The 16,746-nt window shown below is 37.5% G+C and overlaps 1 protein-coding gene across 10 annotated transcripts in view; it reads right to left on the bottom strand.

Moving 5' to 3' along the window:
- Window positions 1-16,746, bottom strand: part of NCKAP5 (NCK associated protein 5) — a 376,987-nt gene that overhangs the window by 144,877 nt on the left and 215,364 nt on the right. The window lies entirely within an intron of this gene.

Genomic DNA, 16,746 nt, shown 5'->3' on the forward strand with positions numbered 1-16,746 from the left:
TTAACAGGCAACCTTCAGAGGCCAAACATACATATGGGAATCTATATTAAAAAACTTGTTTTCAAGAAATATTATTACCCATTCCATATGAATGTCTAGTAATATATAAATGTGAAACTATTATAAATGTGCAAGTCTGATTTTAAAGAAAAATATTCTTAATATTGCAATCTATTCAAGTTATTGAAGTTTAACTTAAACTTTGCTAGAGGACAGCCAGTTCCAACTGTTAATTATTTCTAAAATACCATGGGAAAAAAAAATTATCGATGTCTATTTTTTCACTCATGTTTACTTTGGGATGAAAAATTTTGCTTGAGGTTTTCAAGCCATGCAGACTGCACAGATTATACTGAATTACAACACTCATGCTTTATTAAAACTCTCAAGTATATATACTAATGAATGTCATCTCATATAAAATTTATATATTTCTGCCCACGCGTTGCATAAAATTGTGATAAAATGCCAAATATATAAACGAATGATAGCTAAAGTTTTATGAACTACAAACACAAGGTCAGTATTGCTTCACTTCTGCAAGATAAATTTGACATCTGGACAGCACAGTGAATCACAACCAGAACTGCAATGGCCAGGGAATATAAACTGCCTATTAAAAAAAATAAACCAAAAATAGAGCGAATCACTCTTGCATGGACATCTCAAAACACTGTACCACCAGAAGCAAATGCTTCTTTCAGCTACTGCTGAAACTTCCATCCTCCAAAGAAGCATGAAATCCTTCTCTGAGCCAAGGCCTTTCAATAGGATTTTCCATCCCATTTGGGTACAGACTTTTTACATGACCTAGTAATATGAATAAGCAAGAATTCACCCAGTGGTGGTCCATTTCTGTCACTTTTCTTTTTTTCAGCAGGCACCTGTGCGCTGCAGTATAAGATGACATGCCTTCCAGTGGCAGTGTAAAATGTTTCTGTCATCCATGGCATATACCAAAACTGACAGAAAAACAGATTCAGAAAAAAATTTACTTTAAAAGAAAATTGATTAAATTCCACTAAGTATATTTAATTATTTGTTTGACTTTTTTGGGTGAGCATGTCTGCATTTAGGTCTTTGTATTTCATCATGCAACAAGAATAACAGAGAAAGCCACTCATTATTGTTTTTAATATAATTGCTTAATTGAGGCTACCTCCTACAACATAACTCTTATAAAAGCTCAGATCAGGTCCTCAACTTTCCTAAATGGTAGAAAGTTCAAAGCTAGAGCTGGATGATTGAATGGGTCCCAGTTTGGTGGCATTTGAGCAGAGTTAGGAAATGGTGCATTGTGCTTTCATTTTGTTTTGTTTTTTTTTAAAAAAAGAATATTTTCACTTTACCTTTGCTACTATCAAGTTTCATTGTCATTTTGATTGAGTGTTATTTACACCACTACATGTGCACATAACCAGTGTGGCTCCAGGGCTTCCTCCTTGGTGCTCTATTTTTAAATACCTGCAGAAGCTCAGACCCTGTGCTAAATTATGTCCAGTGCTGATGTTGCCACAGACATGACAGGCAGATTTAATTTACTCAAATACGGAGCTAGATCAAATTTTCGCGTGAACTTAATATCCAATTCAAGGAAAAAATAGCAAAGGAGGAATTCCCATTAATATATTTTCAAAAATTCTGCTGGACAGTTTTTCTTGAATATGTTGGCTGCTTTTATTTCTACAGTTAAGAAAATGGTATCTCAGAGAATTAGCATTACTTTTATAAGAACTTATGGCTGCACTTTCTTTTTATCTGAGTTACTAGCTGATTATATTCACCACTATAAAAAGCAAGATTGGGGATCTTAATGCCATGTTTTTCTAACTTTAGAACCAGATAATGAATGCATATGTTACTTAGGAAGACTTAATAAAAATCTATTAATAGACTTCAGTAACATATTCTCCAGAAAATGCTCTGATGGCCTGCTCTGCATTATCCTTAAGTTTTACTTTGATTATCACTTTGTTGAACACTGTATTATCATGGGTCCAATTCAGCGATCAGTGGAGTACAAATTTTCAAAATTTACACATTCACATCAATTTAATCAACAACTCAGACCAGTTTAACAGTAATTTATCACTTTTTAAACAGAGAGCCTTCTGTTTAATGTTTTATTTTGAAGAGCAATCTGCAGATTTTTCCCATGAAGGAGCACTGCAGAAGTGATGACCAATACAAAAATGCATTAGGAGGGTGATTCCTTTTCTTCTCTGTTCAGCTTTCACTATTATAAGGAAATGTTGATTTATTGAAAGGTAAGAAAAAAAAAATTACTAAAAATGTTTAGGATCTCAAATGCAAGAGGGAAAAACTTCCCGATTTTGGTCCATCCCCAGTTTGCAGTCCCAGGTTGCTACACAACCTTCCCCAGGCCCACTGAACACAAACACCCTCAGAAAAGGATAAATGGGATCTGGAATTAAGTGGATATTGCCAAGAACTATGATGAAAGATCACATAAGCACTCCAGAAATACTTCCAATGTCATTAATTGTCCAAAACTCACAATTAACAGAGATGTAACCACTACAAACTGCAAGGAGCTTTAAAATTACTGAAACCTTTTCTATCTTCCTTGTGGGGAATATAATCAAATAAAATAGGTTGTAATTACATAGGACTCATATTCAATTTAATTCGATTATTTGAAACGTGTGCACACTTCAGGACAGCCTCATTAGGATGGCTCAGCAGTTTGTTTTCAAACGGGACTGGTAAGTCAACACTTATGATGAGCCACCACAAAGGCTGCCCATCCACTCTAATGGTTCAGAATAAGCAGTTATTACAGCCAATTCAAAACACTGCAGAACAGTGAATAAAACTGTTCTGCAGTTGTATGTCAGGAATATCTGATGTTCCAAGCAAGAGAAAGACACTGCTGGAAATGTTTGTTTCCTTTCCTGCCTCGTACTTGTCATTCAGAATAGCACATTACCTTGTGGGGATGCTATCCCCACTGTTTTCCTCAAAGAAAATGAACTTTATGTTTTCTGGATTGCTACAAGAAGCAGAGGACTGCAATAAAGAAGAAAAAGCTGTTTTGACCTCAACATCAACAGGTTGACTTTGGTATACTGCCTATCTGCAATACATTAAACAGCAATGTCTTTCTATTTTGCCCTAAGCAAGAGTACAATCAAATGTCGTACATGACAAAATTCTTCATGCATGTTTGTTGTATTTTTCCTCTTCTCTCCTTCCACATCTTCCTCTCCCCATCTTAAACACTCTGTTTCTTTCTTTTGGTAATTCTTGTAACACAGGAACAAACTGCTACAGAATAAACAGCAAGTGTTTGTAACACATTAATGTGATTAAGGGAAAATTTTCAGCACTTAAATAGATTTTTTTCTTTTAATCTTGGTACCTGAAGAGGCAAAATAAGCATCTTTTTCCCCTACTAGGGATATTTTTGTAACATCACAACTATTACCATATTAAATCTGCTGGTTTGATGACAACAATTGTAATAAGACCTGAGGCATGAACAGAAGCCCATTGTCCAAAAGCACGTCTGTGAAGTCAGACACAGCTAAATCCTGGGGCTCAGTGGCAGGTCAGTACAGAGCTCTTCCCAGCCCAAGGAAACAATTGAAAAAGAAATCAGCAATATCTGGAAGCCTTGTTTTTAATCCTTATTTAACACATAGTGTTAGTAACTGCAACTTTTTAATGGGATCCCTCTCTCAGAAGCATCACCAACAGCACTGCCCATGTGTTGTGCTTCCCTAAATTAGTCACAACAGACACTTCCCAAAAAAATTATTCATCTATTCATTTATTTACTAAAAGGAAATTTCACTCTAAAAAACAAAAAAGAAAAACAGTTATATTATTTTCACACTAATATTCCCATAGCAGTAAGACAAAACTAATCCAGAATACTTCACTCTTATTAGTTGGTCACCAGCTCCTCCAAATCACCAACATCCATGAGCTGTATAACCCAGCTCCTAGATCTCAACTTGGCCAGCTCTTGTCTGGAAGTTCTTGGCTCATTTTCCCATCCTCAGTTTTCACTTATTAGTTGAGTCATTGGCTGGGAGCCATTACTGAAGTTCTATTTTTGCCATTTCCTGCAAAAGTGTCAGGGAGGCATTTAGATTCCACAAGAGTGGCTGCCCTGCATGGGAAAGACACAGAGCAGGTGAGGAAACTGTGGGGGTCTGACTGAGCTCAGTGGGACACAGCCACACTGAGGCTGATGTTTTGAGTGATGAAACCTTACTACCAAGGCAAGGATCTTGCAGCAGCAATAACTTCTATTTAAAAGAAGAGGAAAGTGATCTGAGTTCATGTCTTTCTACTTACAAGAATCAAAAAGAAAGTATTTTAGAAAGGCAACATAGCTACAGCAATTTCTACACTGCTTATGGGCAGAAATTCAGATATTGCATCTTCTCCAATGACATGGGGAGTTATGAGGAACAGCAACAGACCACAAGTTCAAAAACTGTTCCCAAATCTGCATCATTGCTACACATGAAAATGTTGTAATACTTTTAGAAAGCAACACACTGTAAAGCAGAAACACAACAGCTATAATTTTGTTTTATGGCTAAGTCTACCCAAGTAATGTTTTTGTGAAGCTCTAACATTACCCTCTGTAACAAACCGTGAGAAAGTAAGATACTAACCAAGTACTTGTCCCAAGAATACTGTCACATATATAGTTAATAAAGTTCAGTGGTTGAGCAGGAATACCGATCTCCTCACTGCACCCATCATCTCTCGTTACTATTCATGTCATTACTTAGCTGTAGGTCACTCAAATTCATTTTCCCAGGGTAATATTATAACCTTGCAGGTTTTCGAAGCAGACATAATAAAACAAAAAGGTTAATTGTGCATTCTGTCAGGACCATGTGGCATCAGGCCATGACCATCAATTGCCTGGTAAATCTTATCTCAGTTTTCTTTGCTATTTAAACTCTCCCTGGCTGAATGATAATTTTTTCATTGTCTAAGCTGTCTAAAGGGTACGTTTCAAAATAAAGTTTCAAGTTCTTTTGCTCATACCTTGGTTTAACATTCTAAAAGCCCTAATTTTGGTAATGCTTTGTATACCCTTACAGATTAATAATTTCCTAATAATACAATGCTAACTGCTTTTGTAGTTTAAATGCATTATGAGACTAGTCTCCCTTAGTACATGGCCACAATTGAATGCATTAATCATCTGAATAAGCTATAATAATAAGAACTTAGAAAATGGTATTCCTTGCTATCAGCAGTCATGACAGAATGAGGCTTGTACACAATATACAGAAGGCTGGAACGCTGTAACAATTTTTTTTTTTTTACACTTTTGGCCAAATTCAACTAATAGAGGAAAAAATCCAGCCATGCCAAGAACAATCTAGAACTTCATCAGTAAGATCACTGTGAGTTGGACTGATAAGAAAGCTTTTGCGTCTGAGACAAAGCTGAGTCTGATTTTAGAAGGGAGGAGAGCAGCACTAGAGTCATCAAAGAGCAACTGACGTGGTGGGTGCACTTTGAATACAACTGTCACCTCTGCCAAGGACTCAAAGTGTCTTAAATCATGGTCACAACAACCATATAACGTGGGGAGAGAAAGGTGATGGTGACCTTTTGTGCTGCAGCTCTGTATCTGGAACTCATATTGAACTACAGGCCATGGCCACTGTGAGGAACGACAAGAGGGGTCTCCAGTTCCAGGGGAGACATGGGGCAATTTTTTTTCCAGTGACTGCAGTTACACAGACCCATGCAAAAAGAACTAATTCTACAAGGACACCAGCTTTAGGGGAAAGAGAAAATTCCCAAGAGCAGGCCATTCATGTGCCAACTGGGGGACACCCTCCTGAAGGACAGAAGAGCAGCCAGACACCCTCACCCTCAGCCTTGAGTAGATACTGTGTCCTCCAGTTCTGAGTCAGGCGCTGCTTTCTTTGAGTGGTCAAAACAGAGGATCCTCTACGCCATCATTTCTTCTTCCAAATAGTAAAAGACAAATTCTGAGCAGTTCACTAGTTTACACACATGAGCTCTATGAAGTCTGACCCTTAGCTCTGGATGCTTTCTCACTCAGCATGAAGACCTTTTTAATCACCCTTCAAAAGCACCTTTCTCCTAAGTGGGAACTTGTGCACCTAAATTTGGGGGGTTTGTTCCCGCTCCAGGTATATTTTTATTTCACTTGAAATTCCTTTATTTTTAAAAACAAATTCCAACTATACAACAGACCTACGAAGTCCAGAGAAAGTGAAACTAATTCATGCCTGTGTTCCTTAAAGACAGCAAACACTTTCTTACTCCATTTAATATGATACTGTGCATGCTGGAGCAGCCACGCAAAGATATTAATATCATCACGCTGTTCCAGTAATTAATAGCAACTCCCCTCACAGCTCTGATAAGCTGGGAAACACATTTCATTTCTTTTCCTTTCCTGCTCATGAAATACTAATGGAAGAGGAAGAGGTACAGGACCCTTGCAGTGACCTTGCGTTAGGACTGCAGCTCCTTCAGACTGACCAGAGACAGCACAGAGCCATTACCAGTCTCCAACAGTAAATGGGAGGGCACACCCACTAAAAATTTAGAGAGCATGCAGCTCAATGAGGCATTTCAGTTCTACCACAACACATTATTAATGCCAATTATGGCATGAAAGATGCTAATGTGAGGTTCTGCAGAGAGCAGGCAAAAAACACCGATCAGTTCTGGAGATAAGGTTTGTCTTAGTTACCAGTTTCCACGCCCAAGCACACAATGATCTGTTGAAATTTTGCAGCATGTTTCTTTCCCTGTCACTTTCTGAGTTCCTAGAGCTGTTAAAATGGAAAACTAGGCACAACCTTCTCTCTGCAGAAGAAGAAATAGCTAATAAATAAAGACTCAACCCTACAACTGTAGACATATTTTCATATGTAATTTGTGGAACATTTCCTCTCGTGCTCTTACCCTTGTATGGAAGAATGACACACACACACCTGCACGTGGAGCTTGGAGAGGGGTGTGGAACAGGCAAGATGGTCGTGACAAGACACTGCTGGCTGGAGAGGTACTAATGCAGTTTCATAAAGCACAAAGGGAGGGTGTGTGGAGAGCAATGTTTATCTACGACAGCAAAAGGCATAAACCTCCCTTTAGAGGCTGGCAGAGTTTGTGGAAAGAAATACACTTGTACTAGATCTACACGTCCCCAGAAGCTAGGACATGAAATTTTGAGGTATCTTAAGAAAATTTCACTAGCCCAATACACATGAAAATCACATAATAAAGAAATAAAGCTCAGTAGTACACGTTGAGTAGCAAAACCAAGTTAATAAAGTAGAATTTTCTTTTATGTTTCCAGTGGTCCATTACTAAACAGCATCATATGGAATGATGAGCTTGAGATTAAAGTTCTCCCAGGAGTGTATTTTTATGCTTTGTTCAGTTTGTTTGTTTATTTTTCAGAACGTAGATGCTGATCATCAGCATGCAAATTAAAGGATGAATGAAAAAAAAAAAAAGGGATTTTAAAAGGAAAAGCTAAATAAAAATGTAAGAAACCAATTAGGATATTACCAAAGAACATGCTGAGTAAAAACACATTTGACTGCCACATGTTCTCTTGCTGTTTGCTTGTGATTTCTGCTGTATGGGAGCCATCACTAGCAAATTAATCACATCAGACTTCTAAGAAGATAAAATGTCCTTTTCCAATAAAAGCAAAGAGAAATTCTCATTAAAAAGCAAAACAAGACACTAGGGTTTGACTTTTTCACTATATAACTATATTGCCATCCCATGGAACAGACCCAGTGGCAGAGGCATTGGACCTGAACCACACTGAGCAAATCCAGGTTACCTGAAGAGATCTTATTTCAGCACTTTGGTATCATAAGGAACATGAGATCAAAAAGCTGCCAAAAATCTTTCAAATAGCCAGTATAATTTGAGTAATTCTTGTAATTTCAAATATAACAGCATTTATGTTACAAGTGTCACCAGCCAAGGAGAAGAACTTGCACAAGACAAATACGAAGCTCTGCTGAAATCAGTGGGAGGTTTTTTCCCAACAGAAAAAAAAATGAAGACTATCAGATATTTAGTACTGATGTCAGGGTCATGTGCAAAATCACAAGAAGTATTTGAGATATGATTTTTTTTGTACAGGGCAAAGCTTTTGCTTAAGAACTCCCCACAAAGTGACAGCGGGCAGCAAATTAAATGCTAACCATGTATTAACATAACTTACTCCAACATCAGCTGCCACATTCATCCTCAGCTGGAAGACATCTACTTTCCTCACTTGCAACTTCCTCTCTTCAGCCATAGCCACAGGGACTGTTACAATCTATATTCCCATTTGTCTTTCAGCACAATGACAGGATTCTGAAGTATTATGAAAGGTTGGTTTATGTGCATGTTAATGTATGCCTATGAATTATGTAAGTGCAAAGAGAGCCAAAAAATATATCACAGAATATCTACCTACCTCTATTCACATTCTATCTAACAGTGTGGCTTCACGGGAGAAAGGTGACAGACACAATTCACACGTTTTAGGTTTTGACTACTCTTAGGTAGCTTCACATCTTTTTGCTTCTATGTGTCTGTTGGCAAAAGAGGTCTGTCCTCCACTACAAGGGGATTTTCAATTGAGATTAATTACTTTTCAGATCCACAAGAGCAAAACCTCAAGAAAAAAGCTCCTTGTGCAATGTGGGATAGCAGAATTTGCTCTTTACAGTTAAGAATCCTGGTTTATTTTTCTCCACTGGTGCTGTGACTCTATCATTCATTTCCTTCATCAACAAATACCTTCCCTGTGTGTTTTTTCTTGGAAACTAATAATGAAGCAAATTCCACGGTTTCAGTATCACATGCAGGCATGTATCTGTCTTTGGAAGAGTTGATAATCCACTACAAAATCGGAGTTTGTCATGATTCTGCCCATCTATACTTCACTAATCCTAAACTTCACAGTTTAGAATCACAGGTAGAATATTTAACTGCAGAACTGCAACAAAGGCTTCTTCTTGCCTTTCTCTACACTGGTAGGAAATTTGACGACAAACTTTATAGCAGTTACATAAAATAATTTTATTTTTTTCACTTATCAGAAGAAGCTGGGAATTATATGCCCAAACGGTATTGTCACACTTTTATTTTTTTCTTGTGTGCATATTTCAGCAATTACAAGTTACAGGTGCCATATACCCAGGCATTGAAAAAAAATGTGATATTTGGCATTTGCTTTTGGTTTGTGGGTTTTACCCTTCCAATAAAAATAGTTCTCCAAAGACGTCTCTACTAGCTATGCCTTTTAGAGTCATAGAAGCAGACTTCCTGAATAACTGGGAAAGATTTTCTATGACTAACTGGATAAATTTGGATTTCCCCTATTTAGTCTCCTCCTTTTTGGAGCCGAAAACCATCAGTTGTGTTTTGACAGAGGCTTATGGTCAATGAAGAATCTCCTGAGCACAGTGCTGCAGTATGCGATGCTTAAACACCAGATTCCATACATGGTAACCTCCCTGCAAAGGCAAAAGACATTGACTATATTTTAAGCATGTGAAAATTCATCACTGAGAGAATTAGGTTTAGAAATGAGTGATTTTTAAGCAGGCTTAAGTAATAATTGAGATGACAGACTGCAGGAAACTGAAATGCAAATTTAAAACACCAAAACGCAGAAAATTCATAAAATAGCCTTAGAATGGTGGTATCAAAAACTGTCCTATTTATATGCCCTTGAGTTGTAAATACAGATAAGTTCTTTTAAGACTGACATGTAAAAGCTTAACACATGAGAGCTCAAACTGAAGAAAACAAGCCTACGTAGTGATTCCTGTCAGAAACCATTAACTTCACTTGCCAGAAAAAGCCTCTGTTGTTGCTGAAACAATCCCCAGGAATACAGTTCACCAGATATATAGAAGGCTGCACACTTAGCACAGAATTTCTCTGTTAGGACTTTCAGCAGTGCTGAGACACACAGAAACGCCTATAGATAAACTTTCTCATTTTACTGCTGGATAACACAAAGTGGGTGGGACATACCCATGTAAGCAGCACTGGCAGAGCTGCTCCGTGACCAAAATTGCCTTTAGTATTAAATTAACTGCGTAAGTTGAACTGGAAGGGACTGATGGAGAAGAATATAATTCCTGGAATTAAATGTCTTATTATGAATTTGTACATCAAAACCTGCCTAATAAAAGGAAGGAAACTTCAGCCTCTAGTCTAAACAGACTTCTCACCATCTCACAGTGTAAGACAAATAAAAGATGTAAATTATTTTCAACACCCCTAGATATTCTATATATTTGGTATGGTTTGGGGTTTCTTTTTAATTTTTTATCAATAGAATCATCTCAGAAAGGTGCTTAACAAGACAAAGAAAGGAAATACCCCAAACTTCTGGATCAATCTTTTCTCCCAGAATACTGACCGTAGACTGAAAGGAGCATAAAGAGACAAGTGTTCACAAAAATGTGTGGAAAACATTCCTGGTGTCATCACCAGGAAAATACATACACCTACAGAGAGATAGAACAGATAGAATAGATAGATAGATAGATAGATAGATAGATAGATAGATAGATAGATGGATGGATGTCTTCAGCTGGCTGATGTAACCACAAAGAAATTCTGTAGTTCACGGCTCATTGCAATCAAACTGATCTATACAAAACAAGCAGTCTACAAAACATAAGATTGGCCTAAAAATTAATTACACCCAGCAGGAAGAATTTGATTCATCCAGATTAGTTGCTAAAATGCCCTCAGGGGGTAGATATAATCTTTCCTTAGAAATGAATTAAAGATACGATTCCAAGCGTCATGCTTTGAACATATAATCAATACACCCATTACTAAAATTTCCACTGTGAACTTCCTTAAAATGATATCAGCCAGTGTAATTTTGAAATCTGAAAGAAGAGCTGACAAGAGGAAAGCCTGTGGTTATACACGACAAAGGCACTCAGTTAACCTCAGTGGATGTAACTAACTCCATGGAAGCACACACACATTTTCCAGCCCCTTTTTGGGAATTACCTGCCATGGGAGCACACTGAATCACCAACAGACACAGCAAGGTGTATCGCCTGCAAATGAGAACACTTTTATTTCATGGACACGTTCTACAATAAAAGATGCCCACAAGGAGTCTTCAAATGTTTAAGCCACTGCTTTTACAACATCAACACACAAAAAATTTGATTAACAAATTGACAACACGCAAACCTCCGCTTTAAGATCATATTTTTTTTTGAAGCTCAGATATTGTCTTTTTTCATGAGGCATCCATCCAAAAGGTGCTAGAGAAGCCAATTAGGTGAAATTATAATGATGACTTCATATCAGACCCTGATTATAGTTTCAATTAGTATTGCAATTCAGGAGTTACGATATATAAGGGCTAGAAATTTAAGCTGCTTGAAAAATACGAAAGTTACAAACCAACGCATTTTCTGTTTCTTAAAGAGACAGCACTGCACTGTATCGAGAACTTTTCATTTTCTAGCAATCCCTCCACACATTTTAAAAACCTGTGCACTGTCTCATCCTGTACACCAAGGGTCCTTCTTGGTATCAAATCCTAAAAACTCAGGAACTTAACTGCACAAAAAGAATTCTGCAATTCTGTTCTACTCCTGTGATGACTAAACTGAGAAACTTAGACAGTGGAAACTAGAAATTAAAAAAGAAAGAAGACAAAAGATGCCTAATACTGGGTTTATAAGTAAGGTTTTCCTCCAGCTGTTTACAGCTTTTTCATCTTTGTTCTAAATGCTAGTCCTCAATAGAGCAATGTGTAATTGAGCAGGAAAAAAAATCTAAAAAATGTAAATATAGCTATAAGAACAAAAACATCTTAAAATTATTAGTAAGATGGTGAGTGACAACTGTAATTTTGTCTCTAAAGAAGACAAACCTTCTAGACATTCAGTCTGAAAAGCACACGAGACAGACGTGGTCTGTGTGCAGTCAGTTCTCAGAAGTCATTGCCATGACAGGTTTTGAAATTATGGGAATTTAAAAAATTGAACAAAAATGGTGAGGAAAGAGAAGACAGAAGATGGCTCAAACTTGGATAATAGTTTTTAAGTCAACACAATAGCATTATCACAACTTGTAAATGAGATTAAGAAAGCTGTCAGAACACTTTTGCTGCAGTGGAACTAGCCCATGATAAATCTATGAAACCATTAAAATCAAAGTATCTAAATCATGGGTAGATTAAATTTGTGGCTTGCATAAATCACACATTGCTACATATCAGAGTTATATGCTTTCCATGGCATGAAAAATTATGAGATTTCACATAAAACATGGGAAGAAGGAACAGTTCTTCTGACCAACATTCCAAGTTCTCCAAAAGGGGTCAAAAGACCTCTTAAAATTGACTGCACACAAGTATGAACTCTATCAGCATATAATCAGCTTTATGAATTTTACTGTATCATTCATCTTAAATTCTCTCAGACTTTAAACAATCAATAAGAAAAGTTTCTCCAGAAAGATGCAATACCTGCAAACAGCCTCTCTTAGCATGAAATTAAAGTCAGGCTCCAGTGAATGGGCTCTGCCAGGCACACTCCTCTTGTGCACGTTCCGGGACATTGCCAGTTCTTTTTTCTGACTTGGACAAATGACTTCTCACAAAGAGCTACTCAGGAACTGAGCTGCTTTTTTAAAAAGCACTAACGTGGCCCCACACTGAGCAGAGACTCTTCTGCATGAAGCCTTCATTACTCATACATTTCAAATCTGTTGCATTAGCACACGGGACATCAGAGCCACTCATTCTGTCTGGTGCTGTGTTCCAAAGTCCGCAGAGCTCCTGCTCCCACTTGCTGCTGGGGAAGTCAGGCTTTTTCTTCACCACATGTTAGCCAGTGTCTGACCTACATCAGGAAGAAGAATGAATCTTACACTAATCCACATCCTAATAGCCAGACTTTCTTAAACCCCAAACAGGAAAGCCAGGCATGTGACAAGGAGCGTTATTCCTGCCCCCACTATTCATTAATATTCTTGTTCTTCAGCTTCTTTTTCATATCCTTTTTTTCTCTTTGTAAAAATAAATCAGAGCAAATTAATTACATTTATAATAATCTACTGTGTTCAGAAATTACAAAGATTTGATCTACCATTACTCTGTTTATCAGGAAGCAAGGTATCTCTGTTGTAGTATTTAATACAATAAACCTTTTAAATCAGCTTTAACAGAACTCAATCAGAACGTGCTTGCAGTGAGTAATACTCTGTACTGGACCTGTAAGTTGTTTATTGAAATAGCATCATCTATGCCACACTGAATTTTGAAACCCAAAATTATACAGTGGATTGATTATTTTTTTTTTTTTCCAAAGGTTCTTAATCCGATTTGGGAGCCTGCAGACTTAGACCAGGTAAGCAGAGCTTTCATCTTCTCGATTAGTGAGAAGACTGGTGCTGACTCTAAACTTCACTACACTGGACAGGCACCTTTGGAAATGTGTGTCAGGGATTTTTCAATTTAGGGTTTTTGGAAAACGTTATTTGTAAAAGGTTTCGTATAATCAGTAGCATACTGGTGGTTAGACCATGGAGCTTGGAAATTCAGACAGAAAAACATTTTCCTGACATCCAACACTGTTCTCTCCCATTTACCCCATTTTTCATGTTAAATTTTAATCTTTCTTACTATTTTTCAATAATAATTCTATGCTGCCTAATAGGCTTGATCAACTTCTACTTCCCTTTGTTTTTCAGGCAAGCATTCAATGCTTGATGAAGAACTCAATCCTATTACACACCTTACGAGGTTCATCAGAGTCAAGATTGGGATCTTTTGTCTCAGGTATCACAGTGCTTTACTGAAAAAACAAAGATTTACTTGGCAAAACACTGTGAATTCTACAGATGAGGAGCCTCATGTATAAAAATTTGCATATATGTATGACAAAGAAATTTGTTTTTTCTTTACCAGTAGTTTCTTTGGCTGCCTCCACAGGGTTCATGAAGACAGGGACTGAAATCCCCATCTCAGAAACTGGGTTATTTGGCTCTCAACTACCCAGAGCAGCAGCTGGTGAGGCTTCAGGGACACCTCCTGCATCACCAACCCACACAAGGGTGGCCCACAGTAAATGCTGTAACAAAATCAAGAGTTTTCCCTCTCAACCCTGCACTCCACTCATGAAAAGGGTCGCAAAATGAAGCCTTCTGCTCTACCACCCCCTCTCAAAAATAAACACACAGATATTTGCCAAGTGGCCTGTTTATGAGGTTATTTTCTTAAAGGAGAGGAGCTGTTTCTATCCACAACCTACTGGGAAATTTAGTTTTGTTGTAAAACCCCTGGGGAAGCAATTGTGTCCCTGTTGTGAACACCTCAAATCCCAAAGAACCCTCATAAACCCAAAAATCCTGTAATAAATGCTTAGCCTTGCTTTGTCTCCAAATGGGCTCTTTAAAATATCATTTAAAATTCTTGACAAGAAGCATTCCAGTATTTCCTCCCTCACTAAGCACAGGTTACCTGAATTTACCATTCTCGGTTCTGCAAAGGGAGACAAGGCATATAAGGAGTGTTCACTTTTCCTGCTCCTTTCCCTCAGCACTGGCTGCTGCGGATCTTCCTGTATGGGAGTTGGTTGGCTGGGTCAGATCAAAGGCACACACCTTCTGTGCTACAACCACTGTCTCTGCCCACAGATCCCATTTCATATCACAACTGCACAGTTTTGATTAGTCACACGAGATTCAGGTGGACTGTGCTCTGTTGTTACCCATTCATCATTAGGAACGCAACACCAAAGCAGAAGCTGGATTACTCTAGAGGTCCACAAGGCAGATTTTATATAAACATCCACGTACAGCTATGAAAGACATCAGGTCTCATGATCAGCCACTGAGTATGGGGTTAGAAATAATGGGGTCAGTAGCCACTTGAAACATTTTTATGGCTTCCATAAATGCAATCTGTCTGTGAAAGACTCAACATCTGTTTAGAGTTCATTTGTGTCTTTTCATTCATTTTTTTTCCCCCCACTGGTAAATGGACCAGATTTTCAGTTACCAAGGCTTTCCTTCAGTATTTAAATACTTCCTATCCTATTTCTTAATTCCATATATAATTTCATAGCATTATTAGTTAGTGAATTGTTCAGAATTTGTCTGTTTGTTTAGCTGTGAAACGTCACTATTTTCATTTAGAAGACAACAGAGGAAACAAATCCCAAGAGATTTCGAATCATTTTCATAATCTTCTTTTAAAGCCAACCGATTTAGGAACAGAAAAACAAAGGGTGAAACATGTTTACACAAATATTTCTTCAGGTCAGAAACAGAAAATTTCAAGCTAGGTATACTCTGAATTATTAGATCATATTGGTTATTACACTTGTATCAGCTTCTGTAACACGAGACATGACCAATCTTTACAAATCTCTATATCCACGAACCAGGAGGGCAATGAAGCTATTACTACCATTTATTAAATTAATATATTTATCAAAAATAGATTTTAAATTTCAGAAAACACTGCTTATCTTCCCAATATACTTTGTTGAATGGCATTTCTTCAGGATATGCATCCTCTTCATCCAAAGCAGTGCTGCAGCTCAAATAACCAATGAGCTGGTGTCAATGCTGACCAACAGCTCTGCACTGACCAGCTCCCTGCACAGCAGTCCAGGGAATATTCCCTGGGGGAACAGGGAATGGAAGATGCACCAATGCAGACACCAGTTCTGGTGCTGTGTTACTCACTGGACACTTACACATCAGCTACCATCCCAATCTGGACCTACCCCGAAATATTTTGGTGGGAGAAGGAGTGCTGTTTTCCTTTTTAATTTATCTCTGCATCTTCATGGGCTACCAGCTAACTGTAAAACCTGCACTTCTCTTGGAAAATCATAACAAAGCATCTAAATCAAGTAAACTCTCAGAATACCTAAAATATACTCTTGTGCATTACTTGCATTAGTATTACTGGTATGTACACACAACACATAACAGCAGATGCATTTAGAGGTTTAACTAAAAACTTTGAATACAAAACATTAAGAAATAAAAAATGGTACTCATATATTCTTTTTTATTTAATCCCAATGCATTTATAAAATTGAGAGCAATGTCATTTACAGAGTAACCAGCAATGTTTTGGGTTTGTCTGTGTAGCAGAAATAAGCAGAACTAGCACAAGAATTGGCTGGCACTGTTTAGGCATTAAATTAATCTCAATACTGCAAACATGAATTTCTGTTAGAATTACATAAGAATATACAGAGACTAAACAAGATGCTTAAAATAAAATATATTCTTATCTACCATATTTATGGGATTAAAAAAAAAACACTGGCCCACTTCAACTTAAGCATCAGAATGAAATCACATCCTCAAAGGACTTAGTTAAACAGTCCTAATCCTTCATCTACTTAATCCAGCACTAACTCTCAGCCTTTATATTGTTTAATCTGAACAGTGAAGAGGACCATCTTCTAGTTCTCTGGATAACATTATGGTTAACCCTTCAAAATGAGAATCAAGGCACAGACCACAGATTCGAGATGAATCTTCCAAGATTCCAACACCGCATCAGTATCTTTAACTAGAAACATGACTAATCACATGAGCCTTGCCAAACAGCAGAACCCCAGCAAATATCAGTCTGCTCCAAATGCAAAAATTAGAAAAATGGCCACTCCAAAACTCTGCTGGGTGTTAGTCAGTATACATTTGCAAAAAGAACCAGATATAAGAGCAAAAACT

The sequence above is a fragment of the Chamaea fasciata genome, unplaced genomic scaffold (genome assembly GCF_029207755.1).
Source record: "Chamaea fasciata isolate MVZ Bird 193981 ecotype frontalis unplaced genomic scaffold, bChaFas1.0.hap1 SCAF_8, whole genome shotgun sequence".
Lineage (NCBI taxonomy): Eukaryota > Metazoa > Chordata > Aves > Passeriformes > Sylviidae > Chamaea > Chamaea fasciata.